At 42.3% G+C, this 15378-nt stretch overlaps 1 long non-coding RNA gene across 1 annotated transcript; it reads right to left on the reverse strand.

Moving 5' to 3' along the window:
* Positions 1-522: 522 nt before the first annotated feature.
* Positions 523-14396, reverse strand: LOC139045774 (uncharacterized). The gene is made up of 3 exons (XR_011504866.1): positions 13044-14396; positions 9145-9266; positions 523-4999 (listed from the first exon to the last, which is right to left on the reverse strand). It is a non-coding gene; the product is annotated as an uncharacterized lncRNA (long non-coding RNA).
* Positions 14397-15378: the final 982 nt, after the last annotated feature.

The following is a 15378-nucleotide window of genomic DNA, read 5'->3' on the forward strand; positions in this document are numbered from 1 at the left end:
TTGATTTCTAGTTTAATAGCATTATGATCAGAAAAGATGCTTGATATTATTTCAACTCTCTTGTATTTATTGATGTTTGCTTTGGTTCCCAAAATATGGTCAATCCTTGAGAATGTTCCATGTGCACTTGAGAAGAATGTGTAACCTGCTGTTTTTGGATGAAGTGTTCTATATATATCTATTAAGTCCATCTGGTCTAATTTTTCATTTAATTCTATTATTTCCCTGTTGATTTTCTGTCTGGATGTTCTGTCCATTGGTGTTAATGGTGTGTTGAGGTCCCCTACTATTATTGTATTGTTGTTGATGTCTTCTTTTAGTTCTATTAAGAGTTGCTTTACAAATTTTGGTGCTCCTGTGTTGGGTGCGTATATATTTATAAGTGTTATGTCTTCTTGGTGGAGAGTCCCTTTTATCATTATATACTGTCCCTCTTTATCTTTCTTTATCTGTTTTGCTTTGAAATCTACCTTGTCTGATATTAGTATAGCGACACCTGCTTTCTTTTGTTCGTTATTAGCTTGGAGTATTGTTCTCCATCCCTTCACTCTGAGTCTGTGTTTGTCTTTGGGGCTGAGGTGTGTTTCCTGGAGGCAGCATATTGTTGGATCTTGTTCTTTGATCCATCCTGCCACTCTGTGTCTTTTGATTGGGGAGTTCAATCCATTTACATTTAGAGTGATTATTGAGACGTGGGGGCCTTCCACTCCCATTTTGTGTCTTGTTTTCCGGTTTTCTTCAGTTTCCTTTGTTTCTCGTCCCATGGTTTAATCTGTTCAGATGTAGAGCTGCTACTCTCTGTTGTTGTCCTTCTACTTATCTCCTCTGCTCTTGGTTTTGTAGCCCCTTTCCTTTTTTGGATTTTTCAGGAGTGAGGGTTTTCCTGAGGATTTCCTGAAGAGGAGGTTTTGTGGCAATAAACTCCCTTAATTTTTGTTTATCTGGAAAAGTTTTTATTTCTCCATCGTATTTGAAGGATATTTTCGCTGGGTAGAGAATTCTCGGCTGTAGATTTTTGTCCTTCAGATTTTTGAATATATCATTCCACTCTCTTCTAGCCTGTAAGCTTTCTGCCGAGAAATCTGCTGATAGCCTGATGGGGGTTCCTTTGTAGGTTAGTTTCTTTTGCCTGGCTGTCCTTAATATTTTCTCCTTGTCGTTGACTTTTGCTAGCTTCACTACTATATGTCGTGGAGTTGGTCTTCTTGCATTGATAAAGTTTGGAGATCTATTGGCTTCTGTCACCTGCAGATCCATCTCCCTCACCAGATTTGGGAAGTTCTCAGCCATTATTTCTTTGAATAGGTTTTCTGCCCCTTTCTCCTTCTCTTCTCCCTCTGGTATACCTATAATCCTTACGTTGCATCTCCTAATTGTGTCTGATAATTCTCGGAGAGTTTCTTCATTTCTTTTAAGTCTTGCTTCTCTCTCCTCCTCTGCCTGCAACAATTCTATATTGCCATCTTCCAAATTGCTAATTCTTTCCTCCATAACTTCTCACTTCTTGATCTATCTGGTAGCCCCAGCCTCTCTGTGACTTCTCCCAGCCTCTGCACTAATAGTGCAGCAAGCTGGCACTCACAAAATATGAACTGATGGAGATTTGTCAGTATTTTTGAATCCTATCAACATTGTTGTTTTCTCATATTCTGTTTTGTAGACTTGATTTCAAAACTAGGAATCAAATGTATGTAGGTGCTCACATCTGACTTGAACAAATAAATAAAGGTATGAGTTATTGCTCAGCCAGCTAACTGTAGACCTGGGTCCATTTTCCCATCATAATTTTCCCTTCTGCTTTCTTCATAGCCCCCTCCCCCATTGTGATCACGGTCTTCCTTTTATTGTTGCAAACATTTTTACTCTCACTTGTGAACCAGAAGTCTATTAATTAGGAGCTGTCAGTAGGCCCCGATGGGAGCTTGTTTGGACTCCGCTCATGAGGCATGCTTACTCTAGTTGATTCATTACGTGGCCAGGGGCCAATGGTTCAGTTTTGCTGCAGCCTTTCCATGAAGGAGCCCGAGGCTGAGACTGGGGAGCACCACTGGCTTTTGACTCTGCTGAGCCTTCCTAATGTGTTTGTAAATCTTTTGAGCTCTGTAAGTAGCCCAACTCACTAGATCACTTAAGCACAGACCTGGAAATCAGCCACTCTCAAGTACTAATTCTCATAATCCTCATCCAGATTTGAGTGTATCCATTTATAAAATGGTTATTAATATTAGCTCCTTCCCAAGGTCCCTAGTCAGGCGTTTTCCTATTGAGGAACTCTTTGGGGCCTATGCTTGTGTGGAGTAACTTCACTCTCTTCTTACAAATCTGGCATTTCAAGGTCTCTCTAATCCAACTCCAAACCAGTTCTCTTATTTCCATGCTTCTATAGTCTGTTCTGGCTGAAAGGGACTTTATACTATTTCTTGAGACTGCTTTCCTTTCTGCCTCAAAATCTTGACTCTCTGGAATCTGGACCTTCTGACATACTGTCCAGTAAATGCCTTCTAGAGCCACAGGCTGTTGGAGACAGAAGGAACCTGGAGGATCAGAAAAGGCTCAAGGAAGTCAGGTGGAATGCTCTTGGACAGGAAGCCCACCCTCCTCAGATCTCTCACTGCTCTTTGAGGGTTTTCCTTAAGATAACACGACAAACCACTTTGGGGTATACAATTGCGAGTAACTCTTCTTTGAATTGCGAGTAACTTTCTTCTTTTGTGTACGTGTCTTATTCTGCCCTCCCGCCGCCAGCATTATGCTATGAGTCAAGACACTCTATGCTTATATTTTAAAACAATGTTTCCTAAAAGAAAAATATTTCCTCTCCAGAGAAGTCCAGATCTTTAAAGTATGAATGAAGCAAATGTGATGTTTATAAAACCCTTGCGGATGAAGGGTGAAATGGCCTTTAAGCAAACACTCAATAATGGAAAAATCAATGAAAACGTTCTTAGGTAAAAACCTGTCCAAGCTGTCATTCTTTGTGGGTCTCACATTTTGCTCAAATAGCTTGTCTTCCATCTGATAGTTGCAAAGTCTGCCACTGGAAAATGTAACATTAAGATGGCAGAAGAATGAATGATTTTCAGCTTTGTCAACCACTTGTTTTGTCTGTCAATAGATTTCCGTGTTACTTTTTTTTGATGATTACAGCTCTCTCATTAAGAACATTTTTACTCATGAGCATTTTAGAGGGTGATCCTGTAAATATTAACTCACTAGTTAGATTATTTTATCAGGCCCTCACACAACAGTCTCAGATGCAGCTGATGACCAAGGAGAGAGACAGAAAAAGATGCAGATGCACAAAAGGTGTAAAATAAATTTATAAATGGTGGACATTAAAGTGGATTGAGTATCCGAAAGAAATTTCATTGCAACAGCAGCCCATGTGCACTGATTGGCACCATCAGTCGCTCCTTCCGGCCCGTTTTGGTTGATACCACACCACATTGACAATGAGCATTAATTATAAGTACATTCGTGCATGTGCAAGACCACTCTTTGTAGGATTATTTAAAGCAGCAAAATGTCAATAAAATCTAGATGTCCGTTGATAAGGGTCTAGTTAAACAGATCATGGTACATCCACACCGAATATTATGCAGTTGTTAAAGAAAAAAAGACAGCAATTCCTCTATTGATACGGAAAAATTTTCAAGATATGTTGTTTAGTTTTAAAAAAAGCAAGAGGTTGATCAACAGGTGTAGTAGGTGATCTTTCGTGTAAAATGCTCCAAGTACTAGATATTTGTGTATACTCATATGTGTGTAGAATATTTCAGGAAGAAAACACAAGAAACTGATACTAATAACTGGTCGTTTGTGGGGGAGGACAATTGAGAGAATGAGGGGTAGGAAGACATTTTTCAATGTGAACCCCATGTGGGTAGCAGCTTTGTCACGTGTCAACTTGGCGAAGCTGAACCATATTTCCAAGAATTCCCTTTCCTGTATGTTCCAGTTAGAGTAGTCCCTAAAAAAGGTTATCAAGTAAGCTTTGGATGGTGGAAGTGAAACAGAAGCTATTTTATAGCTCAATATTTTGTCACTTGTCTGTGGCTGCCCTTGTTGGTGTGGGGCAGCAGCCAGGCCTTCAATGGATCCTTTTTCAGCTTTTCTGACTTCTGGGCCAACTCTGAATCCTGTGTTTAGCTTCATGATGAGGGCATCAGCTTCTCTGGCAGGACACTAACATCAGAGGCAGTGAGAATTGACATATTTCTGTTCATCCTCATGGGTTCTAGCACATACTTGTGGGTTCCTGCTTCTCTTTGCTCTCCCCAACTCTACATCCATCTTCCTGTGGACTTCAAACTCTAGCAACAGATATGATGACAAAAGCCCTACAGAGACTACATAACTAGCTCCTGCAATTGCACATAACAAATCCCTTATTGTGTGTGTGTATGTATCTCCTAATGGTTCTGCTTCTCTGATTGAACCCTAACACAGAATTGTTAGACTTTTCAACATGCTTATGCATTACCCACTCAAAAATTAAATGAAATTTTAAAGTAGAGATTTAAAAGTCAGAGACTGCGTCCTACTATTCAGGTCATGTTAGGTGTTGAAGGAAGAGAGCCTGGATTCAAGTTGGGAAGGTTTGAAGCTGCTCCAAAACTCCAGGGGAAGTCACATACAGCTCAGTTTGTATGAAGTTAGAATCTTCTAAGAGAAAAGATGGGCCTTTGACACATGCAGTCCTGTTGCTGTGCCAGTCAGATCATCCCACTTGTATCAGTTAACCATTGTGGCATAATCAACCTACCAAATTTATTGGCATAAAACAGACACCATTTTATTTGCTCCCAGTTCTGTGCACCAGGAACTTTTGCTGGGCCCAGGAGGGCAGTTCTTCTGCTGGTATCACCTAGGCGGACTCACCAGCTTGGCTGGAGCTAGATTGTCGAAGATAGCCTCAAGCAGATGTGTGGTGGTTAGTGCTGGTTGTTGGCTGGGTCACATATCACCAGCAGGTTATCCTGGGCTTCTTCGTATGCTACTGTGTTCCAAAAGCAGCAAGAGAGAGGGTATAAGTCTCAATGCACAAGGACCTTTCAAGCCTCTGTTTGTATTATGTTTGCTAGCATCCCGTTGGCCAAAGCAAACCACATGTCCAAGCATACAGTCAATGTTGAAGGAGCTCATAAAGGATATGGATACAGGGCTGCATGATTCTTTGGGGGCCATTACTGTAACAATCTACTGCATCATCCAATGACTGGCGAAAAAATTTATTATACTATATGTGAATTAGGGGAAAAGGTAAGTGAGTAAAACTGATGGAAATCCTTTTGAACTTATGTGTCTTATGCTTGTGTCCCCCAGGTAATGCCTAGCCCAGGGCCTTGCATATAATGGGTATTCAAAAACTATTGGTTACCCTAGCATCTGTAAGACTTGACCACCACTGGAGTAGCTTGGGGCTTAAGTAAGAACACCTGTGATTATGGCCTGACCCTCACTGGATTCCAACTGGCATGAGGAACTGAAGAAGAAACACTCTTGGTTCTGTTTTTGGGTTTATGTGCTTCTGATGAAGTCATTATGTTAGCCTGTACCTCAACCTCTCTCCCTAGAAATTGTGAGCAAATAATATTATAATTATGATCCATCTGCCTTTCAGGGTAGAATGGTTTTATTCTTCTGTTTTTATACCTCAACTGCAAGTTTTAAATGCCTCGAAAAATCACAAAGGATAAGAGTCAACTTATGAAGCGCTCTCAGAACAATTTCTTCAGTTTCTAAAACTCTTTTTAAAGGTATTACAAGCAAATTATTTAAGAGTACAAATAGTGTTAAAAAGGTTTATATTAAGAACAATAGTTTCTCTTTTTCTCTCTCCCTCTTCAGAGGCACTTTCTATTCTTCATGGTCTTTCTTCTGGCAATTACATTGTTTCTATATTTTATGTCTGTCTTGTAAAGAGCATACTGTTAGTCTTACTTTTTCTATCTGGTTTGTTAGTCTCTGCCTTTTAATTGGAGTGTTTAGACTATTTATATTTAATGTAATTACTGATTTGGTTGGATTTAAGGCTAGCATTTTGCCATTTGTTTTCAATTGTCCCATTGATTCTTTATTATCCTTATCCTTCTTTCCTGACTTCTTCTGGAATAATCAAGTTTATTTTAAAATCCAATTTTGTTGCCTCCATTGGATTTTTAGCTATAAGTCATTGTTTCATTTTTAGTGGTTGCTATGCAACATTGACTTATGTCTACCTTGAATTATTATTGTACCATTTATGTATAATTTAAGAATCTTAGAATAGTATTAAACTCTTATTTATCCTCCTTCTATCCTTTGCTATTCACTATACATTTACTACACATAATGTCATGTATTTTACTTCTATGCATGTTGTAAACTCACAATGCATTGTCGTTATTTTTGCACTAAATGGCTGATTGTATTTTAAAGAAATTTAAAATTGAGGAAAAAAGTATTTTATATTTATCTATATAAAAGTCTTTTTTATTTACTATTTTCAGAGCTCCTCATTCCCCAGTCTCGATCTGTTTCCATCTGGTATCATTTCCCTTCACCTGAAGAACTTTTTGTTTTTATATTTTCTCAGCTTTTGTTTGTCTGAAAATGTCTTTGTTTTGCCTGTATTTTTAAAGGATATTTTCACTGGGTAGAAAATTCTGGGTTGTCAGGTTTTGTCTTTCAGCACTTTATGTTATTCTGTTGTCTCCTAGCTCACTTTATTTGTTATGATAAATTGTTGTTCCTTTGTTTATCATGTATCATTTTCCCCTCCACTTCCCCAACCTCTGGCTGCTTTTAAGATTTTCTCTTTATTCCTTAGTTTACAACAAATTGATCATGCTGTGCCTCGGTATGATTTTCTTTGTTTTTATCCTGGTTGGGGTTTGTAGACATTCTTGGATATGTAGGTTGAATTTGTCATCAAATTTAGGAAATTTTTGGCCATTCCACATTAGAATTTTTTTTCTCTTCTTTCTCTTCTATAGCTGAGGCTCTGATTACCTCTATGTTTGATCACTTGATAGTGTCCCAGAGGTCACTGAAGCTTTGTTCATGTTTTTTAGTCTTTTTCCCCTCTCTATTCTGTATTGATAGTTTCCATTGACCTGTCTTCAAGTTCACTAATGCTTTATTCTGTAGTTTCCAATATGATTTAAACTCATCCAGTGAAGTCTCCATTTTAAAATTGGTATTAATTTCTTTTCAGTTCTAGATTTTTTTTTTTTAAAGATTGGCACCTGTGCTAACATCTGTTGCCATTCTTTTTTTTTTTTTTCCTCTCCTCAAAGTCCCCCAGAACATAGTTATATATTTTAGTTGTGAGTGCCTCTGGTTGTGCTATGTGGGACCACCTCTACATGACCTAATAAGTGGTACCATGTCCACTCCCAGCATCTGAACTGGTGAAACACTGGGCCACCGAAGCGGAGCGCGCGAACTTAACCACTTGGCTATGGGGCTGGCCCCTAGAATTTTTGATTGGTTATTTTTTATAGTTTTCATTTTTCTGCTGTGATTCCCCCATCTGTTCACTCATTGTATTATCTTTTATTTATAATGTTTAAACATATTTATAATAGCTGTTTTATTATTTTTTAAAATTATTATTATTTTTTTAAAGATTTTATTTTTCCTTTTTCTCCCAAAGCCCCCTGGTCCATGGTTGTGCACTTTTAGTTGCGAGTCTTTCTAGTTGTGGCATGTAGGATGCCGCCTCAGTGTGGCCTGATGAGCAGTGCCATGTCTACACCCAGGATTTGAACCGGTGAAACCCTGGGCCACCACAGCAGAGCATGCCAACTTAACCACTTGGCCACAGGGCCGGCCCCTACAATAGCTGTTTTAAAGTACATGTCTGCCAGTTGCAACATCAGTGTCATCTCTGAGTTTGTTTCCGTACACTTTGTTTCCCCAGGTTATATGTCACACTTTCCTGCTTCTTTACATGTCTAATAATTTTTGACAGTTTACTGGACATTGTGAACTCTATTTATGGTAGTCTAGACTTGTTGTTTTCTTTTAAAATACATTGAATTTTGTTCTGGAAGGCAATTACTTTCCTGGTGGATCAGTGGGATCATATTAAGGCTTAGGTTAAGTTTTTGTTAGGGTAGGTCTAGCCAAGCCTTTATTCTTAGACTAGAGTTGCCATTTTTCCAAGTGTGATCTTCTGGAGTCTGAACTGAATGCTTGGGATAATTCTCCCAGCACTATGTAATCTCCAGGATCTCTCTGTGCAGGTCATATCCCCCCTGAACTGTTGTCTGCTATGTCTCACAGAATCTCACCCTGTGTACATATGACAATATTTAGCTGAAGGTTCAAGGAAGTCCTGTGCAGATTTATGGAACTTCTCCTCTGCGCAGTTACCTCCCCTCTGCTACCCTTCCGTGAAAATTCTAGTTGCCTCAGCAGCCTTGTACTCCACTGTCTTTCTTTCACCCAGAAAGACTGTTGCTTTCTATTTGGCTCTACTTCTCTTTGCCTTGGTTTGGAAGGTATTTCCAGCAGAAAACTGGGATGGATGTGGACCTAACTTTGTGTATTTCCCTTCTCTCAAGGACCACATCCTTGTGCCATTGTCTGATGCCTAAAAGGAGTTGTTTTGCATATTTTGTTTAGTTTTGTAGTTGTTTAAGGTTATAGAGTAAGTCCAAAACTTATTGTTTAATTGTGATCAAACTGGAAGTCTGTCTTCTGTGTTCATATTTCTAAGCAATATGAATATACTTAATTCATCAATTTTAGACATTAACTATTGGCTTCCTATTATGGAATAATAGCTCATTTAAACTCCTCTCTTCCTCTCCTTATTCTCATAATATAATTATGTCCTAATTCTGATTTTGTTTGTATTCAAATTTTCATTATTTTGGATTTGTAAATCCTATTTATGGCCAAACCAAATTGTGTACTCTGATCACATTTCCTTTCCTGTTCAAGTTTTGTTTTTCTTGGAGTTAATAATGGTTGGTTTATTTTATCTAATTAGTTTTCTTTAAATGTGTAAGTTTTCCCTTACCCATCTTCACTCTTAAGTGTAAATGTCTCTCAATAACATTTTCTACTGAAGCTTTTGACTTTCTGCTTCAATCTGAAATCTTTGCTTGGTTGGTTGGCCTGCGGCTATACAGCTGGTGTCATGTAACTCACCTTCACTCTCATCCTAGGAATTTCCTTCCTTCTCTTCTCTGCTGAATTCCAGGATTGCTGGATCCATTTTTCATTCTCTTTTGATTTACTTCTTCATTTTTGTGGAACATATTCTCCAGTACCTTCATGATAAAGGATGAGTAGAGAGTACATTTTTTTCCATCTCTTTAAACATCTAAAATATGTCATTATTCTACTCGCACACTTAATTGATGCTTGACTGGGTATAAAATGCCAAGTAGAAAATAATTTATACTCGGAATTTTGGGTATATTACCTCATTATCCTCTAACATCAAATGATGGTGTTGAAAAGTTTGATTCTAGCCTCAGACGTGATCCCTTAAGTATGACCTACAATTCCTCTCTGGAGGCTTTTAGAATCTTCTATACATTTCTTTGTGAAATTTGGTGATGCTGTGTCTTGATATGAGTCTTTCTTCATTCTTTGTGCTTGGTATTAGACTTTTCAATCTAGGGACTCCTGTCTTCCAAATTTTCTTATGCTATTTCTTTGATAATTTCCCCCCTTCCCGTATTAGTTTGCTAGGGCTGCCATAACAATATACCAAAGACTGGATAGATTAAACAATAGAAATTTATTTTCTCACAGTTCTGGGGGCTAGAAGTTCAAGATCAAGGCATCAGTGGGTTTGGTTTTTTCTGGGGCCTCTCTCTTTGACTTGTAGATGGCTGCTTTCTTGCTGTGTCCTCACATGGCCTCTCCTCTGTGCCTGTGTATCCCTGCTGTCTCTTCCTTTTCTTATAAGGACACCAGTCATATTAGATTAGGGTCCCACCCTAATGGCCTCATTTCAACTTCATTACCTCTTTAAAGATCTTATCTCCAAACACAGTTACATTCTGAAATACTGGGACTTCAACATATGAATTTTGAGGGGACGCAATTCAGCCCATAACACTTTCACTTTCTTTTTTATATATTTCCTTGTACTGGGAAGTAGAACTTTCTAAATAAAACCTCTTCTGTTTGAGGGGCTGGCCCCGTGGCCGAGTGGTTAAGTTCGCGCGCTCCGCTGCAGGCGGCCCAGTGTTTCGTTGGTTCGAATCCTGGGCGCGGACATGGCACTGCTCATCGGACCACGCTGAGGTAGCGTCCCACATGCCACAACTAGAGGAACCCACAACGAAGAATACGCAACTATGTACCGGGGGGCTTTGGGGAGAAAAAGGAAAAAATAAAAAAATCTAAAAAAAAAAAAAAAAAAACAAACCTTTAAAAAAAAAACCTCTTCTGTTTGACTTCACCAGAGAATGACTCTGTAGTGTCATTATGGGGAAGTATGGGACAGAGGAATGGTGACAGTGAGGAGTACGTGCCTGACTACACAGTGTAGAGGTGGGGAACTGCCTACACAGACATTCAAGTGATCGCCTCGTTTTCAGCACTAGTCTCATGCCCATCTTCTGTATTAACTTCTATCTCTAGTATTTGAGCATTTCTGGTGTTTGGCAAAATTAATAGGATTGCTGCCTATCCCATATACCAAACCCTGCAAAATACTTACATTTGAATTTTCTTCTTTGGGCTGAGTTACTCACCATTTCTTCATCAACTTTTGCTCTTCCTACGTTTTCATTTGAAGCTATAAATCACGTAATTTCATTGAATTTCTAATTACATGTTAGTTTTTTTCCATTGTTTCGAGATTAAAAAAATATTTTGAGAAGAGAAGTGAATGAAAACGTCTTTACTTTTCCTTTTTGGAGTCAAATTTCTTTTTGTTTTTTTTGGCTGAGGAAGATTTGCCCTGAGCTAACACCTGTGCCAGTCTTCCTCTATTTTGTATGTTGATCACCACCACAGCATGGCCACTGATGAGTGGTGCAGGTCCACACCTGGAAATGGAACCCAGGCTGCCAAAGCAGAGTGCCCCGAACTTAACCCCTAGGCCACAGGCCAGGACCTGGAATCAAATTTTTGCAATTGATAACTTTCTCTCCCTGCCTCCCTCCCTTCCCTTCCTTCCCGCCAGGATCTCAAATCCTGGAGATCCAATTAATCATATTTCGCTTTTCTTCACTGTTCACACAAGACCTCTTTTTTCACATTGGTGCAGCGTGGTGACAGAAACAAAAAAGAAGAAAACAAATTAAGAAACAAATAACTATCTAATTACAGAAATAAATACACTGGAGAAAATGAATATAATGCTGTGAAAGAGTAAAAGAGGGGAGTTGGGCAGTATTTAGAGAGGGTGGCCAGGGAAGGCTTCTTTGAAGAAATGCCACTGACGCTAAGACTTGAAAAGGAGTTGCCCTTTGAAGAGGAGGAAGGAGTGTTTGAAGAACTGAAAGGAAGCCGGTGAAGCTGGAGTGTGGCAGACAAGGAGGAGCACGGCTCCGGATGAGATTGGACGGGTGGGCAGGGGCAGTGATACAGGGTCTTTTAAGCCAGCTGAGAACTTGAGATTTTATCTGAAGTGCAAGGGAAAGCCGTTGGCGGGGGCAGGTTTGAGTGGAGAGTGACATGGTTTCTATAGTCCTAGCTTTTAAACATCGCCGTGCGTGCTGCACGTAAACCACGTTAGGGGCGCAGGTAGGAGTGGAGGTGAGGGCGGTCAGAGGGCTGTGGCAGCAGGTGAGATGATGGTGGCTGGGACTGGAGCAGGGCAGCAGTGAGGGTGAGACAAGGGACGGAGTCAGGGTTGATTTTGGAGGTAGACCGGACAGGACTTATGAAGGATTGGATGTGAGGAGTGAGGGAGAAGGATGCAGGAATTTATAGACAGTGTGCATGGGAGTCTGTAGTCACCTCTCCCAGCCCCACGACTGACACGTGAGATATTGGTTTCCTGGATCGTTCTAGGATGCGTCCACATGCATTTGTGCTGGGGGAGTAGGAGGGCTCTGAAATGCTTACACACAAAATAGGATTTTTCGTTTTTGAGGAAGATTAGCCCTGAGCTAACATCTGCTGCCAATCCTCCTCTTTTTGCTGTGGAAGACTGGCCCCGAGCTAACATCCGTGCCCATCTTCCTCTACTTTATATGTGGGATGCCTGCCACAGCATGGCTTGATGAGCAGTGCATATGTCCGCACCCGGGATCTGAACCAGTGAACCCCGGGCCACCAAAGTGGAACGTGTGAACTTAACTGCTGTGCCACAAGGCTGGCCCCAGGCAATGAGATTTTTGAAAAGAGGTCTGCACTTATTTCAGGGCTTTACTCCCAGGTTGTAGGGGAAAGATGGTAATAATTAAAATGATGACGGTGATGATAACAGCTAGCGTTTGTTGAGTGCTTACTATGTAGCAGGCACACAGAGCACCCATGAGAGGTCGAGTATCTTGTCCTAAGTCACAGGTAGCAAGTGGACAAGGCAGGACGTGACCCACGCGGCCTGGTTCTAGAATCTATTGTCTTTCCCATTCTGCTATTTGATTAGCTCTGAGTGTAGGCAGACAATCTTGCTGGTAATTGCCATTCAGCACACTTTTTGGGTGTGGAACCAGCAAAATCAAGTTCAAATACAGGGGCTGGCCCCGTGGCTGAGTGGTAGGTTCACATGCTCTGCTTTGGTGGCCCAGGGTTTCGCTGGTTCGGATCCTGGGTGCGGACATGGCACAGCTCATCAGGACCTGCTGGGGTGGCGTCCCACAGAGCAGAACCAGAGGCACTCGCAACTAGAGTGTACAACTATGTACCAGGGGGCTTTGCAAGAAGACGAAGGGAAAAAAAAGTTCAAATACAATCAATATTTGAGACAAATCTTAGAATTTTAGAACCAAAATTAAAAACAACCACCACCACGTTAACCAAACAACAACAGAAAGCTGAAAAATCGAAGAATGGCCTCCCCCGGCCCACCTCAGATGATGGGGTCCTGGTCAGAAGCCTGAGGTTCCTATGGGCTTCTTCCTGAGTTGAGCACTTACCTTGTCTCAGGTAACTGGCTCAGGCGCTCTTCCTGCCCGGGATGAGGATGAGTCAGCTTCTAAACCTTCAGCTGGGAGCTAATCATTAACTGGTCTGATTTCTGCCGCTCCTGGGCCTTAGCTCCCATTCCAGCTCAGACATGGGACAGTCTGGGACGCCACCAACCTTGGAGATACCAAGGCTGTGCGTTTGCCATTACAGGGAGATGCCCTTATCTCCGGTCAGTCCTTTTCTCCATTAATTTGCACCTTACCTTATCTTTTCCATCTATGGTCTCTTTGCAATGGCCAGTCTTTTCCGTGGTGCTCCTGCGCTGCCCCTGTGCATCTGAGCGCAGGCACGCCTGTCCCTCGGCTGACCCCTCTGGGAGCCTCATTTGTCTCCCTGCCAGCACTCCCCACTCCTGACCCTGTCCAGGCTCTCTTTGATCTAGCCCTTGCTCCCCTCTGCCTTCCCCTAGAGTTCTCCTTTCTCTTTTTCAGGCGAGGTCCCTGCCCATTCCAGAAATTCTCCTGGCTCCAGGAGACAGTGTTTCTGGGAGCAGGGCCCTTTGTGCCTCCAAAAGGACGGGAAGGCGAGAGGGGGAAGTGGTTGGTTTTTGTCGCTAGAGGAATAGGCCTTGAGAACACAGAAGAGGCGGGGCCCGGGGTTCCTAACCAAAAGCAAAGAGGGTCGGAGCAGGGAGCAGGGAGGCCGGAGGTGGGAGGCGGGGCCAGCTTTCAATGGCCCCTTCCACAAGCAGGCATGCAGGGGGCCCTTCCTGTGTGCCATGTGCAGTGTGATGGGGCTGAGATGTAGAACGGGAGAAGACCTGGTCTGCCGGCAGACCGACCCCTCCCTAACCCAGGACACTGAGAAGTGGTGACGGAGGAGAAGGAACATGGCCTTGGCAGGCAGAAAGCAGCTGGGCACCCAGATGTTGACCTGGTGGGGCTGGCCAGCGAAGATGCCTGGCTGTTTGTTTCTGCTCTGGCTTGGTTTCGGTCTGAGCCCGCCCTCCTGTTAACATCCCCAGTTTCGCGTCTGCTTTGAAGGATAACTGTTGAAACCTGTAGGGATTTCCATGCCTCCCTTCTTCTCTAGCTGTCTCCTCAGTCTGGAATTTCTCCCCCAAATGCCAGTGCTGGGCTGGTCCTGGGCATTCTGCCACCTACAGCAAATAGAAAAAGAAAATGTGCCCTTACTGTCGCCACCAGTGTTTGCTGTGTCCTGCCGGGGAGCGGCGAGCACGCCTGCTTGGTGCAGGGAAGACTCCGGCGCCCAGGGTGGGGGCTTGTCAGGGCCCTCGCTGGGTACGTGAGGAAAGCCAGGCATGGCCGAGGCCTCTGAGGACCCCTGTGCAGCTCTTTACAGTGTTCCCGTGTTCCTTTTCAAAAGCTTGGTATTAAAAAAAAAACAAACCAAAACCCTGAACATTGGAAAGACACATATACAGCCATCACCAGTGGGCGCCCTAGAGGAGGCAGGTGGTGGGAGAGGAGCCGGGCATGGAGGGGAGGGGAGGGCAGAGGGAGGGAGGTGCAGGCCTTTGAAAGGCCTTGGTTTTTGTTCTACATGAGTTGGGGGCCATGGAAAAGTTTTGAGCAGAGTAGTGACATGATTTGACTTAACTTTTAAAAGAATTGCTCTGGCTATTGTTGGAGAATAGACTGGGCGGCATGGGTAGGAGCAGGAGTCACCTGGGAGGCCACCGCCACAATGTAGGAAGGTGAGGATGGCTAGGACCTGGTGGTGACCACGGGCATGCTAAGGGATCAGATCTGGATATATTTCGAGGGGTTGAGTTGACAGGATTTTCTCGTGGATTGGATGTGGTGTATGAGAGAAAGGGGGGAGTCAGGAATGAGTTCAAGGGCTTGGCCTGAGCAACTGGGAGAATGGAATAGCCATTTGTTGAGAAGGTGAAGACATAAAATCATCTCATGCACCAGTGACACCACAAAGGAATGGAAGGGAAGAAAGCCACCTTTGGCACCTGGCATGGGGCCGCACACGATGTCAGCAAGCAATGGAAAAAAGTGAAAAAGAACAGAAAAGGAGAGCAAATATTTGCCTACTGGTATCTGAGCAGATCTTGGGCTTCCGAGGACCAAGTGGTCTTATAGTTTGGGACAATGGGTCAAGGAGATGTTGGGGTCAGCGTGAACACCCGTGATTCTTGTGCATTCTTATTTTGGCATTTTGTGTCTCTAACTTCATTTTAAAAGTTGTAAAGCTGTCATAATCATACCTACTAACAAGAGCACATCACAGAGATGTTGTAAAGATAAACAGGGTGCTCAATGTGTACGTTTCTGAACAAATTCTAGAATTGGTGCTATGTAAAAGCAAGAT

The sequence above is a fragment of the Equus asinus genome, chromosome 7 (genome assembly GCF_041296235.1).
Source record: "Equus asinus isolate D_3611 breed Donkey chromosome 7, EquAss-T2T_v2, whole genome shotgun sequence".
NCBI classification, from domain to species: domain Eukaryota; kingdom Metazoa; phylum Chordata; class Mammalia; order Perissodactyla; family Equidae; genus Equus; species Equus asinus.